The 22,620-nt window shown below is 36.9% G+C and overlaps 1 protein-coding gene and 1 pseudogene across 4 annotated transcripts in view; one reads left to right on the plus strand and one right to left on the minus strand.

The window, feature by feature from the left end:
• The window catches only part of PLEKHF2 (pleckstrin homology and FYVE domain containing 2), a 136,328-nt gene extending 123,303 nt beyond the window's left edge, over positions 1-13,025 (minus strand). Inside the window, exon 1 of one of the 3 annotated variants that reach the window (XR_013994733.1) lies at positions 12,790-13,025. The gene's annotated coding sequence lies outside the window, so the exon portion shown is untranslated. Of the gene's footprint in view, positions 1-12,512; positions 12,631-12,789 lie in introns of those variants that run through there. The other 2 variants (XM_081070087.1, XM_081070088.1) reach the window with 2 other exon arrangements.
• A 6,254-nt stretch (positions 13,026-19,279) lies between these two features.
• On the plus strand, positions 19,280-19,999 carry LOC308506650 (small ribosomal subunit protein eS6-like; annotated as a pseudogene). Its single transcript has one exon. The product of its transcript is annotated as a small ribosomal subunit protein eS6-like (transcript).
• Positions 20,000-22,620: the final 2,621 nt, after the last annotated feature.

Raw genomic sequence — 22,620 nt, forward strand, 5'->3', positions numbered from 1 at the left:
AAACACTGGGAACAGAGGGAAGTGTTCATCTTCATTATACCAGAAAAAAACAGTCATCCCAATTTACTATCTGGGTCCAAAATACCCTTTTTATCTATTTTTAATAGATAAAATCTACCTATTTTTAATATTTTAAGCCATTTTATGACTAATTTACAGAAATAAAAGGATAGCAAAAAATACATCTTTAAGAGCAATCTAAATATAAAACTTTAAACATATAATTTCATATTTCTCTTGTATTGAAGGTACGTATATCCAAAATAGCAGCACCCTTTGAATGCAACTAACTGCTCATAAGCTATCATGCATGAACCTGTAATACAATTAACCTTGAATGACGCAGAGGTTGGAGCACCAATCCCCTGCACAGTCAAAAATCAGCATATAACTTTTGACTCCCCAAAAGCTTAAGTTGTTGCTCAGTATCCAAGGGGGACTGATTTCAGGACCCCCCCCCCCCGCCAGATCCCAAAATCCATGCTCAAGTCCCTTATATAAAATGTCATAGATCAACGCATTTGAGTCCCAACCTCAGACTGAAAACAGTACAGGTTATTCATTGAAAAAAAAAATCTTTGTATAAGTGGACACAAGCCGTTTGAACCCATGTTGTTCAAGGGTCAACTGTATTTCCATTTCTGTCTTTAGGAATATTGTTTACTTCCTAATTCTGAGTTTTGAGAAAACTCAGCTAGAAAATCATCATCTGAAGACTCAGTCTATGAGATTTCACTTATAATGATTTACCACCATTAGTTTAAGTGCTGTTGTTTCTTTGCACTCATCTTCTGACTTGTCTAACAATTTTGAAATGTCTACCTTTGCCAATTTTTTCTTTCCCATTAAAGATGGAAAATTGAAAATGAAGAAATCTAAATTCTCAAATATGTTAAATGAAAGCTTGAATAAAAAAGACTAAGAAGGATATCTCCAAATTGCTTTTTTATCTTCTTGAAGATGATGAAATGCTTTGGACAATGCAATAATATAACTGAAAAATTATGCAAAAGTGATGATTTATTTCATTATTGCATCGCCATCCAGGCAATTACATCACTCTTGCATTTTTCTTTTTTTTGGTTAAATAATTCCTAAGAATGAAATACCAAAATGCTTCAAGATATAGGAAAAACAAAAACAAGATCACTAAGATCCCACAATATATCTTAGATTTACACATGTCCAATTAACCCATGGTAATTGCTGGTTAGAATGAGTTTTATTCTATTTTTTTAAAAAATAGCAAATTTCCTTTTTGTTTTGAAGATCTAAGAAATAATAAAAGTTATAACACATCAATTACTACAATTAAAACTGCTTAAAACAGATATTCAAAAACCAATATTGAAACCAATGGACTCTGATAATAAATATAAAGATTTAAGCTGATACCTAGAGTCCTCCACCAGATAGTCTGATTTTATTGGTCTGGGGTATGTGGTATATGGTTTGGGCACTGGAATATTTTAAAACTCCTCAGGTAATTGTAATGTGCAGCTAAGGTTTAGAACCATTTTTCAATTACAATGAATAAAGGAAAGAATAAACAAGATCCACTGAACTTTTGATGGAACTTACATTACACCCATAAATCAATTTAGAATAAATTAACACCTTTATAGTTTTGAGTGCTCCTAGTCAGGCTGACAGCATCTCTTCTCAAGGTTTCAAATCTTTTATGGTCCAGTTAAATTTGTAGGTTTCATCTCAGAAAGAGTGTTACATTTTGTAAGTAGGTTCCCAGATATTTTATACTTTCTGTTGCTATTTTGAATCTATCTCTTTTCACATTATATTTTTAAATTAATTTGTTACTATTAATAAGAAAACTATTGACATTTCTGGTTTTTGTTTTTTTCTTCTTCACAGGACTCTATAAATTCTAACAGTTTTCCAATTCGCTTCCTTTGTTTTCTTTTCCAGCAAATAGTGTCTGGAAGTCTTAATTCATAGTTAAAGATGTAACAAACACAGCAAAAGCACACCCCGCCCCAAATCTCTTAACTTTCATAAAGCCAGCGTTATATATCAATTTTAAAAAATTAAACAATCTAAAGTTTCAAGTTATTTCCTTCACAACTATAGACAAGAACTGCATTTGAATTGTCCATGTTCCACCCTAGTCTTTTAGTAACATCTTGTTTCTAAAGTAGTATGTTCTTCAGTGGAGTGTATACCACCTGTTAAAAATGTAATACTAGAAGAGGTGAAAATTCTTTTTAAAAAGAGAAAGAATACTTTTTACAATTGAGAAGAGAGCCCAACTGTCACAAAATATTATGGCCCAGTTCTTCTTACTGAAAATCAATACTCCTTATCTCATCCTTGAAGGTGAGTTTAAAACAAAAAATCATCAATTAATTTCTTACATGTACCCATGACATCTGGTATCAGTGAGCTTTAGTATTCAACTGTGCATTATACTGGAAAAACTAATGAACTATGAACCACAAGAGCTGGATTCTAATCTCAGCTCAGGCACTGAATAGATTTCACACAAATGACAGGAGGAGGGGAAAAAAGGGAGAAGAGGCAGGGGAGGAGGAGGAGAAGCAGCAGCAGCAAGCCATACTTGCCTACAATTAATTTTCAATCAAACTTTTTACTGTCTTAATAGGAATCAAGATTTTAAAATCTGTGTTACTGATGAATTGAGACTTCTCAGAAATTGTAAAAGGAAAGGGAGCAACAAAGTGGAGAAAGAAGAGGTAAAAACAAACAGTAACAATCAGAAGTACACCCTTCCTGGGTACCTTAAAAATGGGGAAAGAAGAGGTAAAACCAAACAGTAATAAACTATCAGAGGTACACCCTTCCTGGGTACCGTGTTTCCCCGAAAATAAGACCTAGCCTGACCATCGGCTCTAATGTGTCTTTTAGAGCAAAAATTAATGTAAGAGGCGGTATTATATTATATCCAGTCTTACATTATATTAAGACCAGGTCTTATATTAATTTTTGCTCCAAAAGACGCATTAGAGCTGATGGTTCGGCTAGGTCTTATTTTAGGGAAACACAATAATTATGTAAGTATTAGAGCAAATGACACCCTCTCCTAATGCATCTAAGTCAAATGAACAACCATTCTGAGTGCCTACCATACATATGCACAGGACAAGACAGTTCTTAATTTCAAAAATTCTATAGTTTAGTAAGCACGATAATAATCAGGGAATTCTAGGTAAGACTTTCAATAACATAGTAGGGTAATAAAGAAAAAATACTTGAAAGTTCAGCAAATTAAATTTGAAATTTTAGTAAATTTTACTTATTCCATTGATAACAAAATTATTTCCTCCCCTTTCCACTAGGATTTTGGCCACTGTAGCAAATCAACCATACAACATGCATTGCAGAAATTAACAGTGATAAAGGATCGCTGTTAACAAGTTCATTTCTTAGGGGGGAAAAAAAGCTTTTATATTTTAATTTTAAATTCATGTAAATCTGGACTGAGAAGAATTGAAACTTCAAATTTTGAATCACATTTAGAGAGAACCCATAGTAATTTTTTAAAAATCTCTCCAAAAAACCAAATGTGCCTATTACTGAAAAGTAGATTCACATGCATTATTCTAGTCTTAGACAAGAAAGGAAAAACTAACATTTACTCAACACCTACACATGTGCTAAGCACGTCCATATTTTACTATTCTGTTAAATAATTTCAAATTTGTTAAGTGATCCATTTTACAAAAAAGTGTATTGAGTCATGGGCTAGTTCAGCAATTTTCTCATGGTCTCACAGCTAGTTTTTGTAAAAATGCATGCATGCTCTTTCCATTATATTTTGCTACCTCAGAAATATTCTAGAACCAGTTCACTCGTGGACTTTATTACGTATTTTGGGAAAACCATTGAAAAATGAGAAAAAAAATTAAAACATATGGTAATAATAATAAGTATAAAATATACTCAAAATGATTCTTCGAATACTGAAGGAAATGAGAGTAAAGCTGTGATTAATTTAGGGTGTCAGTACAGGCAGTTTCAAATAGGTTAGGCTTGACAGAGAAACTCACCAAGGTATTTAAGAACAACTAAGCCATAGTTGAGGATTTAAGAAAATTAATTTGGAAAACCAGAAGAGCCACACTGGGAGTTACAAAAGGTCTTTCTTTAGAGAAGGGAAGAATATGGACCTCGAGTTTTAAACAAGTCCTCTCTAGTTACACACAATGCAAGATTAATATTCTTTTTTCTTCCCCCATTCTTCCACCTCTTCCCCACCACCCCACTCCGGTTCAAGCCGTTGTTTCTCAGTCTAGTTGTGTTGGAAACAGCTCCCTGGCCCATGCTGTATTATGAGCCTTGCGCTCTCCCGGCTGAGGCAGTCGGTGGACCACTCACGGCAGCCCACGGAGAGCTGTTATTCACAATCTTAGCAATAGAGGGCGCAGCTCACTGGCCCATGTGGGAATCAAACCAGCGTCCTCGGCATTAAAAGCACGGCGCTCCAACCACTTGGGCCACCGGGCTGGCCCAAGATTAATATTCTTTAACTACAACTATGATCAGGTAATTCTCTATTCGAAAACCAAAGGTTCCCTGGCCAAATTAAATCCCAAATTCTTAACCTGGTATTCAATGCCCTACACAGTCCAGCCCTAGCCTGACCCAGTCTTCTCTCCAGTTTTACCTCTTTCTATACTTTCTCTTTGTTACAGTCAAACCAGACGACTAGCTATTCCCCAGAATATGCTCTAGGCTTCCCACCTTACCTCCCTGAGCTCAGTATGTCCTCTCTCCTTTGCTATTTTGAAATCCTACCAGTCCTCCAAAATGCAGTCAGTTCAGCAGCGTCACAGCTAGATATTGTTTTATCTTTAAATCCTCATACAACTTCATGGCATTTACATTCTATTATGCTTTATAAAGATTTGTGTACCTGCTTATTGCCAACAGATCTGAAGGTTCCTGAAAACAGTATTATTTCCTACAACTTTGTATTCCCAACAGCACCTACAAAAATGCTTGCATATACATGCCATCAGTGTGCACTGAGCTGAAGGACCAGTAGTTAAAAGTGGCAGCATCTTCTCCACTGCTGGAGTTTGACAAAAATCAAACTCTTTATTTTTGATGTCTATACTAATTTTCACAGAAAACAGGAACTACACCACCCCCCACACTTACATCAACTGCTTCATTAGACACACAGAATTTAAATTTGCAAAGGTCTGGCCCATTTAACTATAGTAGCTAGTTATAAACCCTATGTATTTAGCATGGTAGATCTTGTTTTTAAGAAAGCCTCAATCTCATGATAATGTATAAAAATGATTTCTTCTCCTCTAGCCAAAAAGCACGGCTGTTAAGTTAGCAAATAAAAAACGATAATGTGTACATATTTTCATTATCAACAAAATTCAGATAAAAACTGCATCATTTCAAAAAGTATTTGTACAGCTGTACAGTGCTGATAGCTGTAAGAAATCATTGTGTAATACCTGAAAAATAAAGCTGGCACAGCTTAAATGAAATACTACTGTAGAACTGGTTACCCATCACATCCCTAACAAATTTTCTTTAGTATTTTTCAAAGCAGTTACAATCTGCTCACTACATTCAAGGCTTTATGTTTTGTGTTAGAGAGAAAAACAAATGAACCAGACACTGGGAATTAAGACACGTATCACAAGATTTTAATACAAAGCACAATGAGATAAGTACTATTATAAAAGTATTAACAAAGTGGTAAGGAAGCTAAAAAAGGAAAAGGTGAAGGGACAGCTAGGAGAATGTAGCATTTGAATACTTGAAAAAGGTTGTTAACAATAAGTGAAACTTCAAAGGCAAAAAATGGTTAAGTAAAGGCCCAAAGCTCTGCAAGTAAAAATGTGTTAAGAAAAATGTCACGTGTAGCTGCAGTTGAGGCTGTAGGGAATTATTTAGTAGAAAACCAGGGGAGAAAAAAGTAAGACGAGATCTTGTTGGTTCCTAAGAGTTCTTTCTGAAGCTTTGGAAGGAGTGGCCTGATTTGATCTGAATTTTTCTAAGATAACTGTAGAAACCATGAAAAATAAACTGAGAAGGGAGACTAAAAGCAGAATACAGTTGAAAAATTATTGAAAAGGTGGGGGGGGGTAGTTGATTAGAGTCTTTAGTTTGCAACAGGAAAAGAAAGAATAGGTCAGATTCAGAATTTCCATAACTAGATGTGGAAGAGTAAAACTGAAATTAAATCCCCAGGTTTCAGTTTAAGCAATATAGAAGTTAGTAAAACCAGTAATAATTTTCAATAACTTTAAAGTACTAAACATTTATTGGCCATTTACTATTTACTGTTTTACAAAGTAGGATTAAAAGACAGAAGCACTCAAAACTAACCATCTTTGTGAAGGAGAAAGATGGCTATATTCCGAAGTTTATACACACAAGTACATACAGAGGGTACCAAAGAAAATGTATACACATTTTAAGAAAGGAAAAAAACTGTATTAAAATTGTAATAATCAACACATACTGATAACAAAAGATGAATACAAATCATGTGTATACGTTTTTTTGGCACCTCCCCCACGTATAATTCATGTATTATACATTAAAGTGTGTTTCTGTCGGAAAGAGTATTACAGAAGTGACTGATAAGGAAAAAACAAAACAAGAAAAGGGTTTGGTACCCATGTAGTGTTATGGACCAAGGAATATGATTAACTCAAATGTGTGGACTCAAAGTTTAAGAGAGCACAGGAAAAACAAACCAAAAATGTACATATATTTTTTAATTTAAAAAAGTGATGCAGCCTAGGACCAAAAGGTTTAGTTGGGAGGTAATTTTGACCAGGGGGAACTAGATCTAGGAACAACTGTTAAATGACTAGAAGTTCAAGCTGGGCCTTATAGCAAAAGCAGTAGGTCAGACTGTGGGGGAGAGGAAGAGGGAGAGTGGATGATGATATACAAACACATTCCAGAGAAGAAAGAGTTGAACCCAAACTGGAAGAGGCAGGACCAGGAATAAGTATAGCAGTTCAGAACAGAAATTTGGTAAGATGGGGAAAGGCCAAACAACAAAGGAAAGTAAGCATCAGATTGAAGAGTTTAGATTTTATTATATAGGCAACGGGAAGACAAAGATTTTTAAATAGGAAAATATTAATTAGTACAAAGAAGCAGTACACTGGAGAGACTACAGAAGAAGTAAAATTGAAGGAAAAAATAATAATCAGAAAGGTATGACAACAGTCTCTATGTGAAAGGTAACGAAAGCCTGAGTCACAATAAATGACAACAGAAATAAAAAGAGGAAGATAGAAGTTAAGAGGTCACTGAGGTACAACAGATAGGATTTAGGAACCAACTGAATATGTGGATAAAAATGAGTGTAAGATGAATTCAAAGGTTTAAGTATAAGCCATCGGTCAGATGCTAGGAGGCAGAAGAAATCAGCTTGGAACATATTTCTCTTGAAGTACCTTCAGGGCATCTACAAAGCAGGCATTTGTCAGACAAATAGAAATGCCAGGATGAACAGAGAGCTCCAGGACAGAAATGACCACTTAGTGGTCATCCAAGTGGAGATGCCTATTGATGCTGTGAAAAAGAGAGGGCAGAGGACTAAAGTTTGGGGAACACCTAGTTTAGAAAGCAGGAGGAGAAGCAAGAGAAGAGAGAAGGGGAGATAAGAGAGCACAAAGCACTTTTTCAACATTGTTTCACAAGTCTCGGAGACTAAATAACCTTACTATGCCAAAAGGTCACAATAAACAGTGAAATACATTTTAAAAAACTGAAAAATAATGGTAATGTATAATAAAATATTTCAGAAAGCACTGTCCTTTGACCATGCAATTTTTAACCACAGAAATTTATCCTGAGAAATAAACTATTGGGGGGAGAGCTGTATATAAAAAGTTTTCCCTCTGGCATTAATTCTAAGAGTGAAAAACAGAACCTAAATTTCTAGCCATGGAGAGGAAAGGTTAAATATAACATGAAAAAATCAAATATCATAAGAGAAAACATTTTACCACATAAAAATTTTAAACTTCAACATCAAGGGGGGAGGAAAGCATTAAACAAAAATATTTGCAACATATGACAAAGGGTCGATATTTTTAATATATAAAGGGTTCCTGTAAATCAATTAAAAAGGGGGGAATATCCCAAAAGAAAAATGGGTAAGATACAAATGGCAATTCCAAAAGAACAAATGAAAATGACTAATAAATAGAAAAATGTTGGCTCTCCATGCTAATCAAAGAAATAAAAAGTAAAAAGATATATTATTCACGTAAGATGTGGGGAAAATGGGCATTCATATTCTTTTTTTTGTTGTTATTATTAGTTTCAGGTGTACAAAACAATGTAATAGTTAAGACATTTACACCTCTCACAAAGTGATAACGCCCCTCCCGGGAACTACTACCCCTCTGACATCCTATACAGCTGTTACAATTCAATTGACTCTATTCCCTATGCTGTACTCCACATCCTGTGACTATATACATATATACATATATATGTATATATACATATATATACATATATATATATTTTAATAATATATATATAAATTTTAATAATATATATAATATATATAATTATATATATTAATAATATATAATATATATAATAAATATATAAACATTAATAATATATATAATAAATTTTTTATATATATTTATTATATATATACATATATATTTTTTTTTTAAATTATAGTTGACATTTAGTATTATTCAGCTTCAGGTGGAGGCACTCATATTCTTAAGAGTATACACTGGAATGTTTCCAAATGCCATTTTTGGTTATATAATAAGCACTTTAGACCATTTACACTTCAATTCTATTTCCAAGAATGCATGCAAAAAATAATTAGACCACTGTAAAAGTTATTCACATAAAGAAGTTCACTGTAGCTTTGTCTATAATGCTAAAAATCCAGAAATAACCTAAATGTTCAACAATAGAAGATGGGTTAAGTAAAGTATGGCATGTCCATATAATGGATTTTTAGACAGTTTTTGAGAGAACACAGATTAATATTTAATGTGGAAAACTGTTAAATGAGGCAATGTATTATTAAATAAAGGTTTCTAAAAAGTATATATAAACACTTTTCTTAGTCTGCAAAGATACACACCAAAAATTTAGTACTGGTTATATCTATGTATTAGGGTGAAGTATTTTGATACTGCCTAATTTTATAATGATCACATAGTCTCTCACAGACAAATAAAAAAGCTTTTTAAATAAGTAACAAAATGCAAAGAAGAATGTGTAGAAAAATATAAGTGTAATAAGCAAATACAAAGTTATAGGTACAATTAATCAAAATATGAACAAAGAATACAAAAATCATTTTGATTTTTCCCCAACTACTGTTTAAATGAAACAAATATAAAGAACTAAGCATAGTTCTCCTTATGAAAATGGAAAGAAAAAGTTGATGCAAAGAAGAAAACAGAAAATTCACATCATGAAATTATTTTAGAAGGAAGTAAGATCATCTACTGACAGTCAAGTGTTTCAAGATTGGGGTTAGCAACCTGAATTAGAATGGAAAAGCAATAGAAAAAAGGAGTTAACTTGGGGAGAAAAGGATTAGAAAGCAACTAAGTACACATACACAGGTAACTGGAAAACAAGTACTTAACAGTCACCAGTTGTGATTTTCAGGGTGCTAGGCAGAAACAGAAGTAGAAAAGTAAATGGTGATATTTACAAGTTGAGAATTGACCAGTTATAAACAGCAAAGATCAAGACCACTCTATTAATTCATTAATGTAACATACTGCATATCATACACCAGGCACTTCCATCAACACCTTAGTAAATCCTCACAACACTGTGAGGCAAATATTTGTGTCCATTTCACAAATGAATCCAGTGAAGCTTAGAGAAGTAAAGGGACTTGTTCAATAGTCACAAGCTAAAAAGGAGCAGAGCCAGGATTCAGGTTTGTTTTTTGGTTCAAGTCCACCCTACACGCAACTTGCTTTCTCCAGCACTCACAGAAACTACCTGAATGTCTTCTATTCTCTTCCCAGGACCTCCCAAATTGAGCACACCAGTTTGTGTTTATGGATTCACTGAAGAGAAAGATACCAGGGGTGGAGGCATAGAATTAACCCCAAATTCTATAGTATTAGGTTGGTGCAAAAGTAATTGCGGTTTTTGCAATTATTTTTAACCTTTCCCCTTTGGCACAGCTCAAAGTGGCCCATGCAGGGATAGAACCAGCAACCTTGGTGTTAGAAGCAACGGGGCTCTAACCAACTGAGCTAACTGGCAGCCCTATTTTTAACCTTTTAAACCACAATTACTTTGGACCAACCTAGTAATGTCATTAAAAAATTACAAAAACACCTTCACTATAGAGGTCTTGCAACTTTTAAAATAGCACTCTGAAAGTGTATCTATGAAGTACATTTTATTCAGTTAAGCCAACATGCACATTGCTATTAGCATGCAGCTGGTGTAGAAAGCCGGTTCTCAAAAATAAATTTATCTATAGAAAAGAAATTTTTACATGCTTTCTATTCAGCAAGACATTCTAAAACAAATTTTAAGACAATTCTGACAACAACTGAGATTTGCTCTATCAAAGAGCTTAAATGTATAAACTTGCCTCAGAATGTTTAGGCATTAACTCTATTTCCATCCAGCACAAATAAATTCAATCATACTTTAAGATTATGATTATTAGATTATGATTATCTTTTTGTTGAACCATGGCTTCTTCTTCGATTATACTTCAGTCCATTCTCTACTTGGAAATTTCATAAACATTCAAGTTCTGTATTCCCAGGCCAAATTTGAGTTATTAAGGTAAATTCTCAAAAAAAAAAAAAAAGAAAAAAAAAAAGGAAAGAAAGAATATTTAAGTACTATGCTCACGGAAATTGCAATTCAAGAAGAAATCCATAAAATATATTTACTAGGAACATGTATACTCATCCATTCATACATTTCCTGGACATCTGCTATGCTCTCACCACACTGGGGATAAAGAATCAAATCAGATCCACAAAGCATGCTGTAAAGGAGGGGCCATGACAGGTCAATGTAATATTTATGAGGATGCCATGGGATAAGTGAATTATTCTTTGGGATAATAGGTGTGTGGGGTTAAGGAAAAAAGGGCAGAAAAGGCTTCAAAGAGTATACAGGCTTAAGTGAATATATTTTTAAGAGGAAAAATTTCAGTACAAGAACCCTTCCTTGTTAATCAGCTCTCTAGGAAATAAGTATTTATACCGAGAAACTAAATTAAAATAAGAAAGAGCAGTGAAGACACAGGAAACATGGTAGTCAGGAATGTGATATGCACCCTACAAAGTTATGCTACAGGAAAAATGAGAAGGCTTCAGTCATAAGACTTAAGTTAAATACCAGTTTGGCTGCTAGATTTGTTAAGTTAGTTAAGTCACCTCATTTATAGATAATTCTTCATCCAGAAAAACAAATCTGTATAATGGCATTTACTTGACAGTGAAGCAAAACAAAAGGAAATTTTAAAAAGAAAATTAGCAATCAAATATTTTTACCTATAGATTAAGAAATTCTTCAAGACACGTTTTAGGGTTTATCTTATTTGTGGTTGAGTCCTGTCAGTTAATTTAAAAGAATTCTAACGCTAAGATACCTTTATTTTTTTTAATTTGCAATTCACATTCATTTATTGAGGTAAGTCAAGCTGAATCTTTTTTAATGCCTTGCTCGGTACAAGTTTTATTTTTTGAGGCGATTATATGTGCTTTCCAAATAAGTAACTTAATACCATTCACCACCTCCAGTGTTGTCAGGACCAGAAGAGATTAAAAATAGAAGCCTTCGTTAATACTGAATTAATCTGAGGACCCCATGAGCTACCAGAATACAGAATAAAGTAAACGCTCAAAACATGGTAGGCATGCATCTTTAAAGAAACAAAGTGGGGGGAGAGGTCAGATCACTTCACCTTGTTCTTAACAGAACAACATATGCCTTCAAGTCTCTCAGTCTATGTTCCTGTCTAAGTCTTTCTTTAATGAGCTTCTTTAGTCACGTACAAAAAGGCATTTATCAACTTACATACTTTATGAGTCCATGAATTACAGAAAAGGACTTAGTTATCCACAACCTTAATACTATTACTTCCAGAGTACACACAAGTTGCTATCATGTACCAAGAGCAGCACACATGTTATTCAAGCAACACGAGCAGCAAGCTGTCGGCCTTCAATAAAATTTTTAAAAGAAAAACATATTTGGCAAAAGACCACAAAACTTTAAAAGACTCCAAATAAATAATGTGTAAGAGCCATCGCTTCTATCAGAGCAAATTTTACGATGCCATTTTTTGCCCCAGGTCACATAAAAATATGCTGTTTAAGTTACAACGTCCCTAATGCCCAAGACTCCGAAAACTTTTGGAGTGAAAGATGTTGGGGCCCTAAAAAGTCCTGGCCACGACTGGGACCAGGGTCCTCAAGCCCCGCACATTGTAACCCGACCTCGGGACTCCCTTGGCGTGTCCGCCCGGCCACCGCCCCGCGAACCAGCCACAAATTGGCGCTGACCCTTCCGGCGGCCCTCGAGCCTGGCGGCGGCGGCATCCTGCCGGGAGCGCGACCCACTCCGACGGACCGCGGGCTGGCCCCAGCACGAGGGGCGAGGCCTGGGAGCGCCCCGTTTTTCACAGACCCCAACATGGCGTCCGCCGCCGCCGCCCGCGACGACGACACCTCCCCGCGCTGCGGACGGCCTAGAGACCGCGCGGAGGAGCGCCGAAAAGTTTCGCTTCTCTCCTCCCGGCCCGCCAGAGGCCGGCGGACAACTAACTCGGGCTTCTCTTACCCGGTCGGGCGCGGGCAGCGGCGAAATCCGACTTCTCCTCGTCCCGGGGCCCGAGCGCGGACTCTGCCCACTCCCCTGCCCCGGCCTCCCAGGGTGTGTGCGGCCAGCAGCCCCGGGCAGCTGGCGCGATCCGGACGTGGCGGGCGGGCAGCCGGCGCTGCCGCTCGCAGGTGACACCCCCGCCCCTCCAGTCGAACCCCACCACCGCAGCCTAGACTGGCCTTTCCCCTGCGCGCGCAGAGGCGCGCCGCCGCCCACACTCCAGGCGCGAGCGCGCGGGCACGAGCACACCCACACTGGTTGCTCCCCGCCCTTTCCTGTCAGTTCCTTCGCCCAGCTCTGGCGGCCCCGCGCGACGCGCTCTAGGGGGCGGGGCCGAGCGGAGGCCACACCCACCTAGGCAACCCGGCCTCGAATTGGTTCCTCCTCCCCCTGTGGGGAGCGCGGCCCAGGATGGGTTTGGGCGAACCTGGAACGTCTTACCTGGCCATCTGGGCTTGCGCAAGCCTTTGAAAAGGTTTGTTCTCACTACGAAGTTCTTAGGGAGACTGGAACAATGGAAGGAAGGCTGGGTCCCCGTCTCCCACCATCAAACAGAACCCAAGAACTTTCTGCAGCAGGGAAAGAAAGGCTTTGGATTTAAGTGCCCAGAGGTCCCCGGGGGGGACATTTTTTTGCTGCTCCCCACTTAGCAAGGAGATACTGCTCGGCACGTCTTCCATTTGCTTTCCCTAAAACTCCTAGGTTTGAAACCAGGAGAGCGGCTGCTACAACACATATAACCCCCACGTACTCTTCACAGCCCTTTAAGTGCGTGGCTTTATTACCTGCCTTAGAACTTTGCTCTTTGTAAAACTTTTCTCTGACGACGCAAAACCTCATCTAGGTACTTCACATACCTGGAAACTGTAATGATAGTATGTAAGGTTAATCCTGCCCTTTTTTTTTTTTTTCATTTATACCATAGCAGTTGTTTGCTAAACCCGTTGGTGGGTACCTGGAGAGATGACGAAGATTTCTAGGATAGACAAAGAATTGGTGGTGTTGGTGTGGCGGGGGACATACTCACTGAAAATAAAAACTGTGTAGGTGGAAATTAGACTTGGGTAAATTTATCTTCCTCATTGATCTGTTATTTCAGAGATGTTTTCCCTTTGATTACTCTTGAATGAGAGTAACAAGCCCCATGAGAGAACAGGAGCAGATTCCAACCCGCCTTCTTGCCACCTGATCTTAGGTCTGAGATTCTAGACCCTCCAGATCTTCGGACCCCCATTCTCCCTTACATCAATGTCTCAGAAATAAGCAAATCTTTTTTTTTTATTAATAACTAGAACAAAACTGGCAAGGATGAACTCTTTTTTTTAAATAAGGAAACTTAAAGAATTATGATCACACAATTCTTTACTCATGTTAGCTATAGTTGTCTCTGTAAACAAGTTACAGATGTTCCCAGGACTCTTGACTCAACCATCACCCTATCCCACCTTCATTCATCCTCATACCTCTCTACAGGTAGAGCAACATCTATCAGTGGAAAAAAGGATGGATTTGATCATCTCAAAAATCCTTTTAAATTTTGAGATTAGGAATTGGTATTTCTCATTAGTTAAGGTCTATAGAGCATTAGACACCAAACATTTTTGGTCACTCACCCATCAGTAAAACTGTTTGCCCTCTTCCGGCTTGCTATATACTTATCTAGCTTACCCTAAAGTAGATGGATTTAGAAGCTAAAATGTACTCAAATCTTGGCTTTGCCACCAACTTTCTGTGTGCTTAGCCATATCCAAGTATTGCCTTGGTTTTTTTTCATTTATAAAATGAGGTTAATAGAAGTATCTACCCAACAATGTCATTATGAACATTAAATGAGTTAATATTTATAAAGCAAAGAGTCTGGCACATGGTAAGTGCTATATAAGTGTTAAATAAAAATTATTTAAATATATCTATAATCAATTAAATATATATAATTTATATATACCCTATAATTTATATGTATAGTAGATATATACTGGGGGTGCCAAAAAATGTATACAAGTGGGACACTTTGGTCAACGTTGCTCAAACAGTAGTTCGCTGTAATGAGAAGTGTCTGGACACTGATGGTAACCACTTTGAGCATCTCTTAATTGCAGAAATTAAACATGACTTGTATTCATCTTGTTATTGGTATATATTGAGTATTACAATTTTAATAGTTTTTCCTTTCTTGAAATGTGTATATTTTTTTTAGCATCCTCTGTGTATATACACATCTCTTACACTGAATATGTTAGGTACATTACAAAACATCCACAAAATCAGAAATAATTATTTATAATGTGTGTGTGTGTGTGCCTGCACGCATGTGTTTTCTTTCTGCTCTCTGTATATTCTGTACCATCCCTGGGCTGTGTGAAACCCTATTTGGGGACCATTGATTTAGAGCTGTGCTGACAAATACAGTAGCCACTAGCCACATGTAATTATCTAAATTAAAAATTCAGTTCCTCAGTCACACTGACAACATTTCAAATGCGTAATAGCCACATGACTACTGGATAGTGCAGATACAAAATATTTCCATCATTGCAGAAAGTTCTATTGGACAGCACTGACACAGCTGGTAAAAACAAAAAGGGGGGAGGGGGACACAGGCAGTAGGAGCAACTCCTGATTCAGACCTGCAGGTACTGTGGTACCTTGTCCAAATCAAGTGATAAGATCTCTCTCTGAGCCTCACATCTCCTCTGTAAAATGAAGGTAAAAATAGTAACTACCTCATGGACGGCTGAGCAGAGGAAATGAGATAAGGTGTGTAAAGTCTCTGGCAGAGTGCAGAAAATGTAGAGGAACTTGAAAATGTTAGTAAAATTTGAGTTTAAATCAACCCAATTCTAAAAGCCTAAAAGGCAAAAATCTTGTTATTGTCCTTTACTGGCTAAGTTTGTCAAGAATACCGATTTTGGAAAAGACAAGAATTTGGTTAACTTTTAGTTGAAAACAGAGCATTCAAGGGAAAATGGCAAATACCTGGATTTTAATTACTCCTTGATTTCTCTGTCCCTTGCACTCCCTAACCCATAGAGCCTGGTCTTTTCCCAGTCATGCCTATCTCACTGAATTGCTATCTTGTCCTCTTTCCCATCTCCTTCATCCAATCCCTTTGCCTCCAAAATATTGTAGAATTTACCTCCAAAACACTGCTGCTCTCCTTTCTCACCTCTACACAGGATCATGTCATTCCTCTGCAGAAACTGTTCCGTAGTTCCCCACGGAGGCTGCCATATACAGTTGAACAGGTTGTAGTAAAACAACCCTATGCAAGAGTGCCTTTCACATTGGAGCATTGTAAATTTTATGTTTATTACAAATATTCTCTGGTGAAGTGATTTGTTCTAATAAAAGTATTTTACAATTTTCCAACAAAATGGAAATGTCTTGAGGAGTGGATGCCTTTTGCTAATTTGCCCAAAGGTGCCACATAGGGTAGGAATGTTTCTATTTCACTTGGAAACAAAATGCCAGCTCTTCACCAGGACCTATAAAGACCAGCACAATCCAGTCTCTGCCATCCTCTCCACCTTAAAATGATGCCAAGCTCCACCAAATTTCAGTTGTGTGGACCTTTGGTCAGTTTTAAAATATACCAAGCTCTTTTTTGTTATGTGTCCCACTGCCCTCGCCACTTCTCTACCAAGACAGTCACACCGCTCCCTGCCCTTCACAGAGCTGTGGCTCCTTGTCATCTTTCAGGCCGCTGTATCCTGAGAGAGTGCCACTGTTATTCTAGATCACAGCCCTATGTATTTCCACAGTGTTTCCAGATCTCCCTGAAAACTGTAAGCTCCATGAGGGCAGGCAGCTTACTGTCTTGTTCTCCTTTCTATCCTGAGATCCTCACAGGAGTGCGTGCCAGCTTGTCAGCATTATTGCCACCCCTTTCTATATTCTCCTTCTCACTGTGGGGAGAAAGTTTAGAACTCTATTTTCCAGAAGACTTTTCCCTGAATGGTTTCAGGTTAAATTCTGCCAGTGGAGACACATATGTGAGATTCAAAAGACAGATGAAAAGAAATTATACTCTCCAGGATAGCTTCAAACAAGCAGCTCAGATCACAGGGGACTGTTTTCTCTAGACTTCTGGGAAAGTATCAGACAAACCTGAAAAAATGAATATTCTATTTTTAAAAGGGGGATGAGTGTTATATTCTTAAGAAGGGCAGTGGAAATGTTCCAGATTAAAAGAGATGAAAGAAACAGCTAAATGCAATCCCAAACCCGAGACTGGATCCTGTAATAGAAGGTGAGAATGCTACAAATGATTTATTAGGTGAATTGTCAAAGCTAGAATGTAAACAGAAAATTAGGTAAAAGTGTTGTACCAAAGTTAAATTTACTGTTCTGGTTATGTAAAAGAATATCCCTATTCTTAGAATATACACACTAAAGTAATTGAGGTAAAGGACCATGATGTATATAATTCACCTTCGAATGATTCAGAAAAAAATTTCACATGTAACATATAATTTAAATATAATATATAAAAGAGAGAAACCATCTACATAAATGATAAAGCAAATGGTGTAAAATGTTAGTAGGTGAATCTGGGTAAAGAGTATATGGATGTTTTTGGTGCTATTTCTATTCTTGAAAACTGTAAACTTGAAATTATCCCCCCTCCCATGAAAGTTAAATATCCAGTCACAAAATAGTTCTAGACTGACAGCTACATGATTAAAAACAATACATTTTATACTTTTTTCTAAATAAAAAGTGATTTTACTCTTCTTGCAGAAGAACAAGATGCGCCCTGGCTACGAGAAAACAACCTATCATACAGAGGGTGTCTTCCTAAACATTTAGATGCAGACATTTGTGGCTTTGCTGGCCACTGTGTCCTACAAACCAGTTTGGCATAATTATTTTTGCTGCAGATGCTGGTCTGCAGGAAGTGGGAACAGATACTGTATACTCTATAAAAATTCAATATCTAAAGAGAATAAACCAAGTTATAACCACATCCCTAAATTGCAGTATTGCACACTTTTTGCTTTGAAACAAGAAGGGCTCATGGAAATACAGTTCAATGATGTTTTATCAAAGTGCCTTATAAATCCATGTTCAAGTACTCACTTCTTAGAAGATCACTTAGAAAAGTTTCCCAATTAAATGACATAGAAGATTACATTAAAAATATTGCAAAACAGTAAAATGATCAGTAGTTGCCAGGTGTTGGAGGGTGGGGGGGATGAATAAGAAGAAAACAGTAGGTATTTAGGGCAATTGAATTATTCTGTATGATACTATCTAATGGTGGATACATGTAATTTTACATTTGCTAAAACTCAGAATATACAACACCACAAGTGAACCCTAATGTAAGCTATGGACTTTAGGTAATATTTACATGTTAATGTAGGTTTATTGGTTGTAACAAATGTACCATTCCAGTTCAGGGTATTCATAGTGAGGGAGGCTGTGCATGTGTGGGGGCAGGGGTATATGGGAACTCTGTACTTTTCTACTCAATTTTGCTGTGAACCTAAAACTGCTCTAAAAAATAAAGTTGATTCAAAAAGCAAAGGGAAAAAATTATTGCATATGTCTCTTGGAGAGGTTGGAATTTAAGGTTGGGGAGTTATTTGAAAAGCTTTTTGGCAGGCATTTTAATTCATTTCTTGAAAGATTTATTGTAAATCGTATTTCTCATGCTACTGCTCTTTTAACCATCTGTGAAGCTATCTTACCTTAGAATCAAAAAATGACATTTAAATTTGAACAGAGAAGCTTATCCATATTTTACAAAATGAAATTTTCTTGGCAGAAATTTTATCTTAATCTTGGGAGTTTTAACATATAAACCTAGTATACATCAAGAATCCTGTGTATTTGCCCAATAATGGACATAAATTGATCACGATTTACCTCACTACAAACTAAGTTTATATATTTCTAACAGGAACATAATTTATTTGTCATATTGAAAACCAATAAACTAGTTTCATGCTCATCTTTGTCTTTTCAGAAACATAAGGCTTAACACCCACGCTAAAATAAATTCCAGGTAGATTTATGAATTACATGTAAAATATATAAACTTTTATATAAAAAAGACATATAAAACACATAACTATATTAATATTTTATCTTTGATTGGATTATCCATGACCCTTTTTCTTCTCTGTATTTTACCAATCTTCTATAATAAGTACGTATTGTTTTGTTTTTTAAAAAAGGCACAATCATGGGTAACTTTTTCAATGAAGTAGAAATATTCAAGTACTCATACACAAAAGGACACAATGGCTGCTTTATTCTGTAGAAAATTCCTAAATTATTTGCATAGAACCTTCCCTGCCAGCAGAGGGAAATACAACAAATGCCTTATTCCTCAACATTAACTCCTGTAAATGACAAATAAAATATTAACCTCAACAAGCAGTTATCTTAAAAGCCTACCTTGGCTCTTTTTTGTGGCGCGGAGGAGGTCAGCTGCCTTAGGATGAAGCTGACCATCTCTTTCCCAGTCACTGGTTGCCAGAAACTCATTGAAGTGGACAATAAATACAAACTTCATACATTTTGTGAGACATGTATGGCCACAGAAGTTGCTGCTGCTGCTCTGGGTGAAGAACGGAAGGGTTATGTGGTTCGAATCAGTGGTGGGGATGACAAGTTTTCCTCATGGAATCTTGACCATGGCCATGTCTACCTGCTACTGAATAAGGGGCATTCCTGTTGTAGACCAAGGAGGACTGCATAAAGAAAGCACAAACCTTTTTCGGGGTTGCATTGTGGATGCCAATCTGAGTATTCTCAACTTGGTCACTGTAAAAAAAGGGTAGAAAGATATTTCTGATCTCACTGATAATACTGTGCCTCATCGCCTAGGGCCCAAAAGAGCTAGCAGAATCCGCAAACTTTTCAGTGCCTCAAAAGAGGATGATGTCTGATAATATATTTTAAGAAAGCCTGTAAGACTCCTAGGACCAAAGCACCCAAGATTCAGCGTCTTGTTACTCCACGCATCCTGCAGCACAAATGTCGGCATATTGCTCTGAAGAAACAGCATACTAAGAAAAATAAGAAAGAGGCCGGGGACTATGCTCACTTTTGACCAAGAAAATGAAGGAGGCCAAAGAAAAATGCCAAGGAACAGATTGCTAAGAGAAACAGGCTGTCTTCTCTGAGAGCTTCTACCTCTGAGTCCAGTCAAAAATGAGATTTTCTAAGAGTAACATATAAATAAGATCTGACATTAAAAATAAAAAGAGCTGGCCTTCTATAAAACTAACTCAAATAAGTTTACAACCTGCAAAATTAGAACACTGGATAAAGTTTTTAAAAGTTGGTGCCAGATTAAATAAAATTCAACAGAAATTTTAAATCCAAATATTATCAAGAGAATCTATTTTTAAAAGCAATATATTTTTCTAAAATATTGGTATACAGAGGTCATTTGTACTTTGATGTAAAGAGAAGAAATTTAAGCATGATTTAATTTAAAAATTAAAATTAAAATAAAAACATTTATAGTTTAGAGCCAGATAGACTTGAATTCATATTCTGATTCTGCAATTTGTTAGTTGTACAGTCTTGTGTAAATGTGCTTCAATTTTGTTACTAGTAAAATTTGTAAAATGGGAAAAATAACTCCCACTCCCTAGAATTATGAATATTAGGGATAATATAAGTAAAGCATGTAGCAAATAGTAGGTGCTTAATAAACAGTGAATGTGGTGGTAATAGTTGTAGTAGTACATGTTGCAGTTATTGAAATTATTAATAAAATATAAATTTTTACCACTTATGTGAAAAAGCAGGAAATAGTAAACTGAAACTGGATATGCCTGATTCCAGTTCCCTGGCCAATTCTTGCAAAGATTCTTCCTCCATGTTTGTGCTTTTCTAATGACTCTTTACACACTTTAAGTTGAGAACAAATAAGAAATGTTCACAAGCAAGATAAACCCTATATAAACAAGCTGTCATTCAGCTGCTACCACCCAACAGCACTCCTCACCTGATCTTCCTCTGACTCTGTATGGAGCCTTCCCTGACACCCATCCCCAGCCCAGATTCTACCCAAACCCACCCACATAAGTGCAGCCACTAAGACTGGTGGGCACCAGGACAGGTAGGCATGGCCAGATAGAACAAAGCACCTGGTTCTAGAAGAGGGGCAAGGTGGGTGGAACAAGAGTACCCTGGAGAAAAGGTCCAAACTTGCAGAGCAGTTTCCCTGCTCCATCTCAACTGGGCCTCAGCACATATAATCACTATTTATTGCATTATGACTCACACATTAGGAAACCTAAATTTGGAAATGAAACTGAGTGGCAAAGCAGCCAAAGCAGCCAAGAAATGGGGAACAGAGGCAAGAGACATGAGCTTGCAGAGACCGTAGGACTTGGTGCAGGGAACTGTTTCTAAAGCTACGGTCAAACTCCTAAGGGTTGGAAAGGACAAGTAGACCTGGAAAACATTGAATAGCTTTTTGGTGGTGACTTGAAGTTATAAATGGCCTCTTCCTGCCATGTAACACCTTCTTCCCACTTTCTCCAAGTACTAAACTGTTTTCCTCTTATTTTTTTCCCATATCATTTCTAGCATATCTTCACCTTATTTTCTCCTAACCTCTCCTTTCCTGCAGGAGACTCCTGATACACATTCTACTTTCCAAGAAATGGAGTATGATGTATATGTATAGAAATAAAAATATGTACATTGTGGATATGAAGACTGGAAATCTTCCACTTAAGGATAAGTTTAGGGTGGAAAGAAAAGATAGTGTGAATTAGTCTTATTTCTTTATATATCAATTCACTCATTTATTCAAAAAATATCTATCGACTGCTATGAGCCAGGTATTGTTTTTAGAGTTGGGGATGACAGAGTTGTAGGAAGACAGACAAGAACCATGTCTTCATGGAGCCCAGATTCTAGTAAGAGGAGAAAACACAGATAATAAACAAGATAATTGCAGACAGTGATGAGTGCAATAAAGGAAATAAACATGGTAAATACCATGACATCACTTAGGGCTGTTTAGGGTGAGAGGTAATTTAGCCCCATAATATTCATCAATCCCACCACCACTACTAGTCTTTGAGAAGGACAATTGGCAGTCTCTCCATCTCATGTAAATTGCTATGCAAATACATCTTCAAGACAAGTATCCTAGCCACCAGCCCCTTCCACTATCACATACTCTCAACCAGATAATTGACCCTAAACTACTCTCCTATAAAAGTTCTGTAGCCATCACAGGGTATTGAATGGACAGTAACTGTCTATTTTAAATAGGACTCTTTATACAGCCTCTCAATAGAAATTCAATAGAAAACTGAGAGAGGGGACTCTTGGAAGAGCTAGAGAAAATTGTTCTAGTCCAAGAAAAGAACATGTGAAGGCCCTGAGGCAGAAAGACTCTATAGTGAACGTGGACAATAAAGATCAATGTGGCTGAGGGAGGAGCAGTTATAAAAATCTGAGTGAGGTAGGCAGAGACCAGAATAGTTCTGGCCTGAACCAGAAGGGCTTGAATTAAAAGGTTTAAGCAGGAGCATGATTCTATTTGATCCACAGTTTGAACAAATTGAACTCAGAATGGAATGCAAAAGTAGAAGCAGGAAGATCTCGCAATAGGTCACTTTAGTAGCACACGGGAAGATTATGATAGCTGGGACCAGGGTGGCAGCTTTGAAAAAAAAGAGAAATGGGCAAGAGAGGTAAAAATAAAATTGGGTCATCAAAATGGCGGTGTGAGGTGAGCCTCTGTAAAGCTACCCTGGAATTTACAACTAATTGAACAACAATAACTCCACAAAAAACTCCCTGCAC

This window comes from Rhinolophus hipposideros (assembly GCF_964194185.1).
Source record: "Rhinolophus hipposideros genome assembly, chromosome: 13".
NCBI classification, from domain to species: Eukaryota; Metazoa; Chordata; class Mammalia; order Chiroptera; family Rhinolophidae; genus Rhinolophus; species Rhinolophus hipposideros.